Source organism: Eufriesea mexicana, unplaced genomic scaffold (genome assembly GCF_001483705.2).
Source record: "Eufriesea mexicana isolate 0111107269 unplaced genomic scaffold, ASM148370v2 scaffold1283, whole genome shotgun sequence".
In the NCBI taxonomy this organism is placed as follows: Eukaryota; Metazoa; Arthropoda; class Insecta; order Hymenoptera; family Apidae; genus Eufriesea; species Eufriesea mexicana.
In genome coordinates, this window is record NW_016909399.1 from 23,186 (window position 1) to 40,535 (window position 17,350).

General features: G+C 32.5%; 1 long non-coding RNA gene across 1 annotated transcript; it reads left to right on the forward strand.

Annotated features, from left to right (window-relative positions):
* Positions 1–1,823: 1,823 nt before the first annotated feature.
* On the forward strand, positions 1,824–2,572 carry LOC108547804 (uncharacterized). The gene is made up of 3 exons (XR_001890226.1): positions 1,824–1,876; positions 2,017–2,177; positions 2,434–2,572. It is a non-coding gene; the product is annotated as an uncharacterized LOC108547804 (long non-coding RNA).
* The last annotated feature ends 14,778 nt before the right edge of the window (positions 2,573–17,350 follow it).

The following is a 17,350-nucleotide window of genomic DNA, read 5'->3' on the forward strand; positions in this document are numbered from 1 at the left end:
TATATACGTACTATATATCACGAACAAATAGTAAATAACGCAATATTATGAACGTTAAGTATTTATATATCAGTACATGAAAGAATGTTAAGGTATAAATCTGAAGTAACGCTGTGCACCATGAAACTCATATTTAATACATAATTTATAAAAATCGATAATTTATTAAATCGATATTCATCAATAAATTTATTTATCTCGACAGATAACACGCAAAAGCATCAAATTATTCAAAAACTATTGATTTCTGGTTTCATACTTTCGTTCTCAAGAACCAAGTTCCTCGATAAATGGTAAGCAAATGGTAATTATGGTATCGAATTATGCTACATTAACACGAATGCATGGGACGATTCATTGTCAGTGACGATATCAAAGATACAAACTAACAGTGTTGTACAGATTAGTTGAAAATTTTCAACTATCGAGTTATTTCTGGCAGAATGGATAATATGAAATTTCGTAGAAATATCAATTACAATGCTTTATTCTTGTTATTTTATCGATAAATATGAAAAAATACGTTATTTACAATTTTTTAATTTGCAATGACATTTCTGTTTGATATACTATTTATTCAAGTATGAAAAGGGAGCCTTAGAAACCATAGTTTTACGTTACTTTGTAGTAATAATTATTTCATATAGACATAAAGTATCAACAAAGAACATTTTATAACAAAAATTGTTTTCGAAGAAATTATATTTTTTGGTTTTGCATTTATTCCAAATTGAAATTTTAAATACAAATAAGATTTTATTTTAAATATAATTTCGACACAGAATAATTACGGTTTTCGAAAGAATGAAATAGAGAAATACTGTTTATTAATGACAATATTTTACCACTTATTTAAAAAAATGAGAAAATTTAGAAATGGAAGGAAAATAATTATCGAATTAAAAACGGTTATCTGCTTATAAATGCTGCGATTCTTATTATAAAGTACGTATATAGCACATCGATATCTGCTGTATACAGAACACGCAATATTACGAAATGAATTCTACACGACACAACATCGAAAAATTTATAAATATTAATTTTCAATATTTTCACATTCCTCTCATTTCAATATAATTTGTTCAACGCGACGTCAATATGAAAGAAGGTATAGTCGAACTTCCATAACTCGAACCCTTAAAGGGAAAAGCTAAAATTTTAGGGTTATAACGGTTTTTCGAGTAAAAGAGGCTTAAAAATGAAAGAAATTCATATACAGCTCACGTCGTACTATGTTTAATTTTATTTGAGAACATATAAGCCTCTAAAATGTGAATAACGAATTTCTGAGACCTCATAACGCGTAGGTTATAAATTTCGAGTTCAATTTATAAAACTATACTTCCACTCGTTGACCAAAATTCTAATTAATCAAGTAAGAGAATGCATCTAATACGTGAGAAAAAATTCCAGTTCAAGTAAATTCGAATTATCGAGGTTCGCCTTTAGAATAAAGCACAAAGAAATCAGCTGTAGAAACTTACTAATAATAACAATGCGTTCAAACAGTCGGTCGATAACGTAGATCGAACGTAGATCGATAAAGAAGACCGAAAAACGGACAGAGCGGTTTAGGTAAGATTATATTTTCGTTATTTCCAGTACGTTTTTCACGCGCAAAAGAAACATACCGCGAATTGTTGGAGAGGATCGATGACCGACAAGAATTTTGCGTTCCGAGCAAGGACAAAATTCTAACCAGAAACAGGACATGGCAGCGTACCGCGAACGTAACGTAAACGTTGCGAGCGGTGGCCAGTTCTTTGATATCGCTGAAGCGTGAGGACGTTACGGCAGACGGACGGACGAATGGTCGGACAGCCGGGTGGACGGACTGACGAGGGGTCTGGTTATGATTGTGATATTACAGTTGGTACGTAGTCTCTCGGAATGTTGTCTGCCTTTCTCTCTCGCGCGGCCGTCCCTCTTTCTCTGCCCCTACTCTTGCCCCTACTCCGCCGCCGCGCCCCACCCCGCGCTCACACCGGCACTCACCCCACTCCTCTTACACAGTTTCTGCCTATGTACGTTCTACGCGAATGCATGCCTACCCATCAAGCTGCGCAACGTGGAGCTAATCAAACGGGCCAACCCACTGTGCGAATATTAATTAAACTCTCCGTTACGCCTGAATAGCGTGCACAGAGGGCAAGAGAAGAAGAAAGAGGGCAAAGGTACGTGGCGCAGGAGGATAACCGTTTGTCGTGTTACGTTCCGGCACCTGCGAACATCGCACCTGTCGACAAAGCTTTCATGCCGAGTACCATTCTCTTACAAGGTGTTGGAATGTTAAAGGAGATTTTCATTTATATCTCTCGTACGTTCTCCGATTCCGCGTGCACGTTTAATTAAAAAATAACTCCACCAATCAAATTCGCCATTTCATATCATCTCCTTTTTCGCTTTCTCTAACTTCTTCGTTTCTTTTAGGTTAGTTTCCGCTAACTATCTAGTGGAAGGTGTATCCTGCCGATTTCAGCGACTTTTGGGAATGCTTTTAAGATTTTTCAATTAAATCTTACTATTTTCTTCACACGTGTCACCGCTATTTGGCTTTTATTATCGACATGCCCGCAAAAGTATATGTTTGGAAGTAGGTTAGGGTAAGTAATACCTCTATCGGTAACACTGCGTTGGTTATTTAGCAGAATTTTAATTTCGATAACCAAATAATCGAATTAATTTTTCGACATGACGACTGAAATATTTCCCACGGACGAAGTCATCACGAAATCTCAAAAACGTGTCAAAAACTACGCAAGTCCAAGCAAAGGACATTTATACGAGGGAAAGTTGTTCAGAACGTGGTCCCTGGCAACGTATCTCGAGGTCACTGAAATCTGTGAGAAGTACCTTATCGCAGTAATTACTATAGTTTACTTCTGATAATGGACTTACATCATTTAAGAAGATTCAGAGGACAAGTTCTTGCATTCTTTTAGGTTCTTTAAGAAGACTGTCCGTTGCAGTTGTGTTCGCTACACGTTGCGCAGCTACTAAAGCAATCTGGTTACTGGTTCTCATAGTAATAACGATAGCGGAGGCGTGTGGAGAACTAAACTAACAGATAGTGTCTGGTTTTATTATTGCGATTGTCCAGCCAGTACGTGTTTCTGCGCTACGGAACAGACCACGATCGAATCCGAGATATCCACTTCATTATCCTTTAAATTGTATCGCGCCCAATGACGATGTTCTTACTCTTTCTGGTATCGACACTTCGAGAACTCCTTTTCTCTTCCATTTGTTACGAGCATTTAACTTTTCGATCGATTACCGGTATCTGTACACGTACACAGTGAAGTTGCACTTACGGCAGATTTACTTTATTTAATTAATATTGAATTGTTTAATCCTTTGCACTGCAATGACGAGTCTAACTCGTCGCAAATTCTTCGTGTCAAATCTCATGATTGTAAGCTACACTAATCATGCGACTATAATTGTTTCAACGTGCACAAAATTCGAAAAATTTCCAAAATTTTTATCTAATTTCATCATGCATGGAATAGGTATGTAGGTATGCGGTTAACTAGAATTAAATACCACTTAGATGTATACTTTTTCACAATTAAATTGTAGTGTATTATTTGAATCGTTGTTCAGAGATTATCGTTAATGTTAGAGAGATCAGAGTACGGGTTTATATGGTATTTAGTGCGAAAGTGAGAAATTCGAAAAAAATATTTCAGTGATAAAAGTCGTAAAGTTGGGAAAATGAAACGTGATAGTAAATATGACGACAGGTGGTGTAACGTAAACGTTAGGTATTAATAGTAGCTCACAACCTGTATTTTCTATCGAAAATATAAAACCACTTGCAATTGTATAGCACTGAAAAAAAAAAATAATATCGGTTTCACGAATGAAAAAAGTGTAACATTAATGGAATGCATTGCACTTAATAATATAAAAGGGATAGATTTTAATGAAATTTGTTGTATCACATGATAAAGGTTAAAGAACAAAATTCTTAATTATTATTAATTATTAATGTTGAATGTGGTAACATAATATAGTGATTTTCAAAAAGTTATTTTGCGATAATTGAGTTAAATTGAAGAAGAGAATTTTAAAAACTTAAAAAATTGTTATTGCAACAAACAAATTTCTTTTTGTTTATTATTCCACGAATCATTGCAAATTCGAAATTTGAGCAACCGAACTTCTTTCTCCCTAGTTTCTCAAAGTTCATTTTTGACGAAATAAAATTTTCTCAATAAACGATTATGGTTTCTTTCAAATGACAAATTTCTTCGTACATTATACTATGTAACAATAAATAAAGTAATTGTACAAATTGTTAAAAAAATATATATTTTATCTTACAAAAATATATATTCTTTTATATATATTTTATTTTTCTGAGTTTATAGAAGAAGCATCTAAATACAATTAGATGTTACTATAATCTTACAAATTAATTCTAAGTGTTATGCAGAAACAACCATAACATGTTTTATTTCAACGTTAATAATAATTAACATTAATAGTTTTAATTTTTCTAATTTTCTCTGGAAGTTGAGGTTATAAAATAATATGGCCGTTTGAGAATTTCATGTTCCTAACCTCCAATTTTCCACTGCACGATCAATTGTATTTCCAAACTATCACATTATCATCAAAGCGTAACAAATGCTGTTATTTAAATACAAAATAATTCTTAGTAGGTAATACTTAAAAACAGATCTCGTGTTATTTTCTTCTGTACGAACGTGCAGTTTTACACAGGATATCTTGAATACCTAACCTATCCGGATACTTTCACGAGTACCTATAACATCAAATGTAAGAAGAGAGTGGATAGATGACACGCAGACGCTAAAACGTGTAATTAAATCCAGTAAAAATCTTGTCTGTTCCATTCCACTAAACACGATGGCGATGGTCACTTAGTTACAGATAAGCAAATGAAAAGCACTAATATACAAAGAAGCAGAGATTTTAAGTCTCATATGGCTTCTCATGCTAATTGCACCGGGTCTGGGTACCTAGATGCATTTTCAGTTTTATTCTCGTGCAAGTATCAGTGTGTATAATTCGAGAGTATAATACGAGGAAATATCGAAATGTCTGTGAGAGAAGAAAAGAGATCCGTGGACAAGTACTCACGGTTATCGAGGTAGCAACGAAAGCTGTAGAACTCTTATATAGATGTCAGATTTCAGATGCTGTAAACAGTATATGGCTCGTTGTAAAGGCGGCCCCTTTGATACCATGGACCCCATAATGCGTCGATACATACGTAGAGCCTCCATCGTAAATACCACAACTCTCTCTTTCTTCGCCACTCCCAACTATCTTTCCTACCTCGTCCCTTTACTTCTTTTCTTCCTATATAAATTAGCTTCCACCTTCGCCATGTAAAACTCTGTCAGCCATCCTAAATTCTATCCTTGGACCCGTACGACTCGCAATTTAATTACACCACCATAAAACAGGAGGAAGTCTGACATTTTGGTCCGTCGTTAGAGGTTAGGTTCGGATCGTGAATCGGTCAATCTTATGAACGAGAATACGATGTATCGTATAATTTCCTCGAGTAGTAAATGCCTTGTATGCATATCTATGACACTTGACGTGTTACAAACCGTGGCGTAGAAAGGCAAATATCAGATCACTGAGAAACATTATTTCTCGGTATATCTGATGTTAATTATGCAATGCTGGAATTCGTGTACTGACGAATTCACTGATACTGCGATAAATTTTATGGTAACTTTTTCAAGCATTATTTTTGAAATAGATAAATATTTAGGATATTCAGAATACTTTGGAGAAATTTATAACATAATAATTGTTACGTATGATGTAACTATAAATTTCTTCTAAATATGATTTTAATAGTGTGATACTGAAATTTATATTTAGATGAACTCGTTGATATTGCAATGAAATTTAAACAGAAATAAATTGTTCGCATAGTAGTTGTTACATGTGATATAATAATATAAAGGAATAATAGTGCAATGAATAAATAGGCAATAATAGTAATGTAATAATAGTAATAATGGTGAAAATATAAAATAAGTTAGAATAGGTTAATTTATAACAATAAATTCACCTCTATCAATGAAATTCGTTAAATAACTTAGCTAATTACTTGAATGCCATTTTTAAAATAAAAATGGTCCATTATTACCAAACACTCAGTTTTCTTCCCATTTATTCGTACTATTCGAAAAATATATATAGGTTTACTTAAGTTCAAAGAATTAACGCAGAATACGAGATAAAATTCGATATTTTGAAGAAACACTAATGGTGTTTTTTAAAATTTCAAAATGGTAATTTTAAATAGTAAATTCATTTGCTAATAAAATTTTGACAAGATTCGTTATAATTTAATAAATCTGTCACGATAAATAGCATTTAATATTACTAAATTAAAAGTAGCTAGAAAGTAACGTTTAGTATACCATTTTCAATTATCAACTCTTAGTAAAAAGTTCTATCAAATTCTATACATTTACGTATTCTGAGGATTCCGGGGAATATAATTACGTTGCATAAACCTTGGAATGTTATAGTCGGTATAATTCACCTATTAGGTTGGTGTCGTACATATCTAAGCAAGCATAAAATTGCTGCTATCCGAGTGCAATAACCCCCAATCAGTTCACCGTTTTTACATTTGCGTGTGCGTCAAAGAATAACTTCTGATTTCGTTTTCCTTTTACCTAACAACCCATTGACAAAATATTTGACAGCGAACATGTCTGATCGTGAGTCGATACCACGATTCGAAGGATTAATTCGATGTGGTAGCATTCGTAGTTATAAATTGTGGCCGTTATGGGAACAGAAAATTATAGGCCGCCATTTTTATCCGTGTAACTATATTATTAAAGTATAAAAGTATAGCATAAAAATGAAATAATTATTAAAAATAAAATTTTCTTGTTTCACATAGTGAGTTTCCATTTGATAGTCCATTTTGTCTCGCGTTTTGGGCATTTAAGATGGCCGAGTTGAGGTATACAAAATGGCTGACGCCTGGTATAAGACGAACGCAATGTAGACACTTTAAATTTACGCCATTTTAATAATATTCGCGTGATATCACCATATCTGATAGTGACATTCCAGTATTGCTCCTTTTAAAAGCTTCACGTCGTAATTCCTGTGAGCTGAGAGTAAAATGGAGGCAATTGTCTGGCTTTATACTGCACTATACATTAGCCATCCTTGAATACTCATCGATTAAGATTTTTCACAGATGGGCTATGCAAATCTATGATGTTTACTTAGCTGTGAATTGCAGCTGTCAATTTGACCAAGAACAGTATCATTAAATAATGAGACATCAGTCGATGATTCAATGATCATACAGGAGAGAAAGCTTTTGATGTAGAGATATTAAAGAAGAGGATTAAAAAAGGTGATAATTAATCTGTCGATTTTTAAATATTTCATGCTTGTCAGGATGTGCCAGCAAAATATGTAAAATATAAAATTAATGTATGAATATATGCAGGGATGTATTATATATAATTTATACATGTACATATATATGTAAAGAATATATGAGGTATATTATTAATAATATTTATTAATTATTTTAATAGTATAGTATATAAAACTGCTTATACTGTCATAAGTCAAGATTCCGGATTTTGTTTTATCGTTGAAAGTATAATTTATTGCAAAAATTATGTATAGGAAGATCGCAGGGTACTGATGATTTTTCATTAATCATTTTTTCAGACATTATTAATATCCTATATTACCAAACATGATTCCAAAATGAATCACATGAACCATATAAATGACACGATTGAGAATGGTGATATTTTGAAATAGGTTATGGGACTAGAAATTTATTTTCTCATTAGAGCTTTTATTTCGCATGTTGCATATTTGCATGTTTGACATGAGTGTATAATTTATTAGAAACATAGATATGATGACAATGGACAAAAATTGAAACACGAGTATTATTTTTATAAACATTAACACACATGTAGATATTATAGACTTTAGGTTATGTACAAATTTCAATCTGCATTGCAAGGTATAAGTACATTTACTATATTAAATTAATAACATTTTGAGAGGTACAAATATGGAAGAATAACAAGGAATGTTGGTCTATTACTACTGCAAATTCAAATGTGACCAATGTAAATGGTCCAAATTTAAATCCAAGTGGTTAGGTTAATTAGGTTATGTAACGTCATGCATGAAGATCTGTCGTTTATTAACCCATATGCATCATTTAAAATAGTGGAAAATTGACCTATATCACCCGAATTGTTTTTATTAAATAAAGATAGAAATATTTCGAAATGATAAAGAAACGAAAAACAAAATGGCGTACTCAAAGAGTTTATAATTTTATATAGTTCAATGAAGTTATACATTGGAAATAATTTGAGAAATTAAATTTAATAAAATCAATGAATCTTTTCTCTTTTTCTGTGATAAACAAACTACACAATATTTACGACAATATTTACATGATGTTATTGTCAGACGACATACTGAATGATTAAAGAAAAATATTGTAATCTTACACACAATTGTTCTCACGACAATTCTTTTGAAATATTATTTTCGAATTTTGGAAAATTAATTCTTTGAAAATATCTTCCTTTTTGTACCTTAAATTCGAATATAGAGAAAATATCTTGCAATACTTATCGATTCATTTTAAAATCTGTTAAAACACGAGTGTAAAAGAATTATAAATTTCAATTTACGAAAATTGAAGATAATTTTGAAATCTTCAAACGGAGGCAAAATAAGTACAACTCGTGAAAGCTATAGTAAGTATATGAAAACTATAGTTTTCAGTTTGTAGTACACTGTGCAAAAAAAAATTTCCTTCAGTACATTAATAATAAAATATTTTAAGATTTTGATTAGGTTACGTGACTCACCTCGTAAAAGTTAAATACAAATACAGTAATGCATGAAATTATCAAATTCTATGAAAAATATTATATAAAACAGAAAAAAATTTGAATCAGAATTTTAAAAATACCAAATTTTTATGTGTATATAACGAACGATCTGACGTTTGATTATCTAGAGTCGTTAATTAATTACTCGAGAATGATGGAAGTGATATGTTCGCTTGTATTAATTCCTAACCTGTCTTAGTATTGAAGACATCGAATTGATCGAATCATATCGTTGTATATGGATATTGCATTGGGAAAACGGTCTGGTTAAACGGATCATCGCTTATAAATACGTCAGTTTAAATCTCCGAGTAATCGTATGACTAATAAAATCTCGCCACACGCGATAGATTTACGTCAGATTCGGTGATTCGACGATAGATAGTGCGCGCGCATACGGCCCTTGTGGCGTAATAACGAAAGGGAGGGAAGAGAGAGAAAGAGAAACGGACGAATGGATAAGAGAAAAGGAAACGAAGCCTGCTACTGGCTCCATCTAGCGGGTCCGTGCTTTATACAGATATAGTGGAGGCCAGCATAAAGAATGTATTTATATGAAAGGCATAATTGGACTGCAGACAGTTACGTTTGACAGGTATCCCATGGACGGTGAATTTTGGAAACTCGTCATATTGTTAAGAAAATCGTCAGATGTGGTATAATCTGCTCTGAAGGTATCGAAACTAATTATTTAGTAATTATTTGAATCAGTATGACCGGAATATTTAAGTATGGCAAAAATTAGGTGAGTACACTCCTAGTCAAAAGGATAGCACGTGTATGTAATTTTTAATTCTAAAGTGAGGAATACACAATTTGACAATTTTTTCGATCTTACGTGTCCATCAAAGAAAAATTAAAATATTCCGAGCAAAACGAGAGCACAGATATGAATAACACTTAACAAACTTTGAAAAATAACTTCTTATAGATGTTTGACAGTTAAATCTAGAATAATTTATCAGAAGATATTTGAAAATAAAAATGAAAATAAAAGACTTTTGTCATATTTACGGAGGAATATCAAGAAAAGTAATTTTTCTTTACTATATTCGTTTATCATAGTACATAGTATCATCTTTCATTTGCGAAACCAAATTTGGTTTGTCATTATACAATTTTTTATTGCTGACATATATCATTCCGAAGTTATTTCTGACATTATTTCTGGTTATTTCTGACATTATAAGCTATTTCTGACATTAACAAAAGTATACAATTTTAATAATAATATAGTCATCATCATTGGTAGGTAACAGTGGTATAATTTCAAAATGGTTGATAACATATTGGTTGGTGAAATGCAAGAAGAAGGTTGAGAAAATATGAAGATAATTATAAATGTACTGTCGTCACTGTTAGGTTAGATTATGCATTTTATTATCCTTCCTTTTATATTTAAAAATCATGTTTTCTGCCATATTTTTATTCATCACGGTTATTCTGGAAAGAGCCAAAATTTCGTTCAAGTTTCCCATCTTACGTGTGCAACGTTCATGCGAGACCTCATTCAAGTTTTCTTGACGATCGCGATAACGAGAGGGAGCCACTTTATTTGGAGACGAAGTTTGGTCAACTTCAGTTTCAATTATTGTTGTTGATGAGTACGTCGTTAACATAACCTTATTTTTTAATGTCCCCGACGATTATTGCGTAAGTAGATTAATACTGGACGAAAAAAGCGTGAGTTATATTAATTACGGTACTTCGGATGTCGCGAATGTTTTTTACGACTTTCGCATTTTATAACTTTCGCAAGATGGTAATATAAATTTTCGTGAAATCCTCGAAGCTCGTGAACTGAAAATATTTTGATCTTTTCAGTAACATTGATGCGGAATACTTCTCGTCTCTTTAATTCATGATACTCTAATGTAATTAGCATCCTAAATATTTACTCTTTACAAACAAGTTGTAAATTTATAAAAATGATCAGAAAATATATGAGAAAAAATAATTTAGTAATAGGAATACATTTTGTGTATATGAAATACATATTAGGATAAGTATACTATTTTTGAATCATGAATTCATATTTCTTGCATGAAATAATAAGAAATTTTGACCATTCAGGATCCAACAAAAATTAAAATTAATCATGATGAAAAATAATTTCATATATTTGGTATTTATCAGAATTTTTGAAAATAGATCATATTATTGCATTTATAGAAATACTTTTGAATGACAGAGAGAAATTCATTATAATTATCAATATTCAAATTTTATTTAATTTCATTTGGAAATAAATAAATAATATATCATTGCTTTCCCGAATTATGTAATTAAAATTTATGCAAAAGAAGTGAAACGAAATTTTAATATCAAATAGCTTCCACTGTTTTAGTTTATTAATACTAGACCTAGTGATCTATAATGCATACCTAAATATGATATACATAGATAAGAATAATTAAAGTGGTATAATGAGAATAAATAAATAAATAAATAAATATAATTACGTTCTTGTTTGAATAAATAAGAATTTTAACTTCAGAAGGAACTACATACTTTCACTACCAGGAAAAATAAAAATTCTGATCATACCTAATCAACAATCCAGCCAGAAGACTGAAAAAAAATTAGACCCCATAAGAAGAAAATTTAATCATCACCTAAAAATGTATACTGACTGATCATCAAAAACGAAGAATAGACACGATATTTTTTCAAATTTGCAAAAGATTATTCACGAAAATTTGATTAGATAAAATTGCAGAATTAATTGTACGATCAGATAAAATCACCAACGCTGACAAATAAATAAAAACAAAATTCCCTATTCGTTCATCCCTTCCCTTCAACAAAAACCAACCCTCTCAAATCGCTTGAAGAAATTCATCCCGTCCCATCATATTCATCAAACCACAGTACACAACAGACTCCCAGGACCTTCCAGGTCAACCAACCAAGTCTACAATACCAAAAAGATTTAACTATATCATATTATTAACGTTTGTTATATTAACATGCTAATTACCACACTTTTAATTTAAAAAATTCCTATTATTCTTAGATATAAAGATAAATTACCAAAAAATTTGACATAGAAAGAATAAAAATAGCATACTCGAGAAACGACTCTCAGTCGTCATTTAATCAGATTCTAAAGATCGACGTTAATTAATATATAAAATTTTAAATTACCCAACGATGCGTGGAATGTGGAGCTAAAATAATCCTACGTCTTAATTTGCATACGATATCTTATTTACCGTTTTAAAACTAGAACTACCAACCCAGTCAAAATGACTGGTCCCAGAATTTTCCTTTTCGCAATCACCGAACACATACACCTTCTTTAAGAATAAAATTGGTACCAACTGATATTAAGAAAGAACTATAATCAATATATTCACTCATACTCATCGTACCGCATCGTATTACTATAATCTGTGCACGTTATAGTTAGGTGCCCACTAAAGATCGGTAGTTCTAGTGTTAATTAATATATCAAATTTAAAATTACGATGCGTGGAATGTCAAACTAAAATAATCCTACGTCTTAATTTGTATCCGATTTCTTATTTGCTATTTTAAAAATATCGTCGACTTTATGGCAGAAAGTTTTTGAATTACTATAATATTTCTCCGTAACAAAACAATCGCCAAGTGCGAAGGGTTGATGTTCAGTATTCACATACGTTGTTTCAATTTTCGATAACGTTTCGTATTCAAATTGTATTCACGTTGTTGAAATTTTCGAAAAAGATGGTAGAAATAAAACAAATATAATTTTAAAAATTAATGGTCACACTATGACCACCGTGGCCTAACTGAGGGGACAAGCGCCCCGGTCATTGGCGTCCACCGTAATAGTGAACGTGCTAACGACACGAATAAATGATCCAAAATTCCCGAGTCACTATCTCCGATCGAAAAGTCACTAGTAACTAGAATTTCCTAGATCCGCGTGAAAATTCGGAGTTTTGGTCGGTTGGATGAACCGACGCGTACGCAGGGCAAACAGGATGAGCCGAATACTCACAGTGTACGTTCCAGAGAAAGGCCAAATTGAAATTGTGATACATCTGGAAATTTCGGCGCGTGTCTCACAACCACACGAGCGTGTGTACTCGGCTTTAAGTGACCATTCACGGACCGTTCAACGCGGAAGGGTCGAAAGCGTCGTACCGAGTAACTGACTAGCGCACCATCGAAACCGAACTAATAGTGGCCCGGGTACGCTCGTCTGTCAGGGTGACTTGGCCTGGATGTTCCGAATTGGCGGGGAAAGGGAGGAGTTAAAACGTGGGGTGAAAGCGGTTTCGGCACCCCTGCCTGCAGTAGTCCCCAATCAGATTTCTAGATGGGTCCACGGATGTTACGGCCTGTCGCCACTATTATGCCTTTTTTCATCCTCCTTTAACTCCTCTTCCGGATCGCTCTGCAGTTCACGCGTCTATTTGCCTGCTTCGTCCCTTGCTCCAATTGCCATAATATAGACGAGTATCTTTCTCGAGGTGTTCTTCCGTGTGAAGTGTTTTCGTGAATATGTTCGGATTAGACAGGACTGATGTGTTTGCTGAGACGAGAAGTTAGGTCGCTGGGTAGTCCTCGAATTTTGGTCACCTGGACCCGTGATCTGGGATGAAAAGGGATTTTTAACTAGTAAGGAAATTATTTTTATCGAATTGTCTTTCTGTATTAGAGAGAGTCGATGCGATATGTATTTACTGACAAGGAGAGTGCAAGTCCTTCGGGTCACCGATTTAATCGAAACTTTGTAGGTTTGTAGATTTCGTCATGCAATTCAAGAATATATATCATTATAGCCGCCACTACTCGATAGTTTTTCAGATATTTACTAGATATTAACACTTTGACTGCCACGGTGGTCATTGGTGACCAGCGCGCTTGAACTACTTAAACTACGTTGAACAACATTGAATGAAAATTGACAATTAGTAGATTTTGAACATAACCGCTAATTAGAAGATACTTTGAAATAAAAAGTGCCCCATTGAACAATTAAAAATTTTTATTAGAACGTCAAAAATATATTAGAATAAATCTTGCATCTAGCGGTGCACTCCCATTTCCCGAGGGAAACACGTGATTTCGGCGTGGCAGTCGAAGGGTTAATAAGATTGCTATAGAAAACTGTTTTCCTTGCATTGTATTCTTATTATTCTGTAACAAATATATACTAGCATAAGAAATCGTAAAAAGTAAATTTTTTTGATTAAGAAATTTGATTTACAATTGCTAATTTACAATGTTTTCATAGGCGAAAAATGAATACAAAATAAAAAATAGATTGAAGAAAAAGAAGCAACTAGAGACAGGAGTCTCTAGGAATCATCATAGGAATTTTCCGGTGTCGCTATTAAGTCGCAACGCCATTTGAAAATCGCAAGAAATAAATCAGTAGTTACCGAAGTAATAAAACTTTAATCGCAAATATCTGAAAAACTATCGAGTAGCGGCGGCTATAATGATATATATTCTTGAACAGCATGACGAAATCTACAAACCTACAAAGTTTCGATTAAATCGGTGACCCGAAGGACTTGCATTCTCCTTGTGAGACGAAAAGCTAGGTGCTTGGGTAGCCCTCTGAAATTTTGATCACCTGAACTCGTGACCTGGGATGAATAGGAATTTTCAAGTCACGAGGAAACTATTTTTGACGAATTGTTTTTCCGTGTTAGAAAGAATCGATGCGATATGTGTCTATTGGAACGAAAAGTTAGGTCTTTATGCAATCTTGAGAAATTTTGATCACCTGAACTCGTGACCTGGGGTAAATAGAGAAACAAATATTTTTCTTTTCAGGCCTTTAACACTAACCGTGCCACAGTCTAAGTAACCATTTAAAAATTTTTGATTATAAATATTGTATTCGACGTTATTGCTCTAGTGTCCTATCTTTTTATTTCTTTTATTATACGTATTATGAATTTTTCAATATTTTTTCGGATTTAGTATCAGGTGATAGGGTTCAGTGTTGAGTAATCCTTTAAAATTCGTATCACGTGGACGAATGAGAGTTTTCAATTTTTGATAAAAAGATTGGGAAGCCATTGACGTCTACTTTTTACTATTCGTGAGGGTATTGAGTATATTAAACTGGAAATTAAAATTATTGTATAATTAGAAGATTCATATCACGTTATATAGAAATAATTATTACGATATATAGAAATAGGTATAGTTAATACAAGATGTAATAATAAAAAGATGCATTATGCAGTAGTTGAGAGTTAACCCATTGCGTTCGACGATTTTTTGGCTGAAGAAGGGCACGAGTTGAAAAATTTTCTGTTATGAGGCTGATGATATTTTCTGAGCAGTAAATAAGAAATTGTATAATAACTACCAGGTAGAATTATTTAATTTCAATAGACTGTTACATTATTTTAAATTTGATATATTAATTAATATCGAGCTTCGAAATTTTATCAAATGGCGACTGAAAGTCGAGTGCAAAGGGTTAAGATTGTAACATCCTCTATTATAATTAAACAAATAAATTTTGTTAGAAAACAAAGTAAAAATTCGTGAATATTTATATATTCTTTATCTTCAGAAGTACATACATCAAAATTAAAAATCGTCGTTCATTAAGATGTTATTTTCCATACTAATTTTAATTTCAAAAATATAGGAACAAGATTTCATTAGTCAAAACTAATTTAGCTAAAAATTGGAAAAGCTGTAACCAAAACAGTACGTTTGAAAGCACTTATTTTCACTAATTTTATTATTTCAATGTTAATCGTATTATTAATATTCTTTCTCTACTCGAATGATTAGTATACACCACTATGAGTGTCTTACGTGAAATATTTACATTTTCAGACAAATGTACGTGAAAATATATACTCCTTTTTATTCAAATACTAAAATCACAATATTTTTATCAATTATTATACTGAAATTTCGCGACAATATTTCTTTACAGTTTCTAAAATCCATAATAAAGACCATATAGTATGCAAATATGAAATAAATACTCTCATGCAAACTATATACTCTGATATTATTATTTTCAAATATATTACACAAAATTTGTTCATTTTCATTTTCAAAAAAGAAAAAAGGAAAAAGAGAAATAATTTTACTCACCAACGTATAAAACTCTATCAAATTTTACACCAGGATTTCTTAAACTGTAATTACTAAACGATAATTACTAACAAATATTAAAATTAAAAATACAAGCAATAAATGATTATCAAAAATGAACTTTCTATGTTGTATAAATAACATTCTTTTATATATTTACGTAGTATGCACGTACGTGAAAAGTTTCCTCAGCAAAGGGAGGAGGAGAAAGTGGAAGAACCCCTATTTTATAGGATCCTTAACAAACAGAATTCGAACATATCAATATTAATTCCGTCAAAGGTAAATGGTGTACGTGATGATTTCATTGGGCAGAACTGAAAGCTTTTTCCTGCGTACTAGCAAGCAACCCTAATGCCCATCCCATGAAGCGGGAGAGCCCTGCTAAAGTGCAACCGACTGACTGACTGACTGACTGACTGACTGACTGACTGACTGACTGACTGACTCTCGTGCTAACCGGCCGTACAAAAGGGCGGCTTTAAGCTCGCCTACAGATTAGTGGACTTATATACAAAGTCATTCATGTCGAGCAAAGAGCCGAATATCCCTGGTCAATCCTCGCCCCTCTTCTGCGACCTATCATCCTCGTTCACACCTATTGCATGCTCGAAACCGGGTGTGCGTCACGTACCGGAACCCTCTGCCACGGAAACCACCCGGTAATCTTGCTAATACAGATGTCAGCCGCGTATACATGGAAAGGAAAGGAGAATAACTCTCCCTTTGACGTTTAACGCTGCTTTACCTTCGTTTCTCTCTCCCCTGCCTCTTTCCTCGCGTGGTTACTCGGGTGTTACGTACACTTAACGCGGTGTGTGTTTTATTTCTTCCCTGTATTTGCTCTTCTTTTTATTCTTTCACGAGATCTCTGCAAGGATGGGGTTAACGAAGGCAAATTCGTCGAATGCTTTTTCCACGAATTTGTAGGCTTCCAAGAGTTTGGAGGGAGATTGCGGGAGCCGCAATTTTTTTTTAAGGGGAAAAGAGTTGCAAGAGAATCTATACATTCTCTTCCTTCGTTTATGCAAATTTACTAGCACGAGAATTTCAATACAATTGAATTTTTAATTGTTATATTAAATAATTATATATGTAAATTTATTAACTGAATATGTATGATAATTTAATTTTTATTTAATATATATAATTAGGTTTAAATACGAAAGATTTATTTATCGAGTTACAATAATTTAATTTTTATTTAATATTTAGTAGGAGAATCTATAAATTTTCTTCCTTTGTTTATGCAAATTTTCTAGCTCACCACGATATTAATTGAGAAATTCAATACAATTAAATTTTTAATTATTGTATTAAATAATTATATATGTAAATTTATTAAATAAATATATATGATAATTTAATTT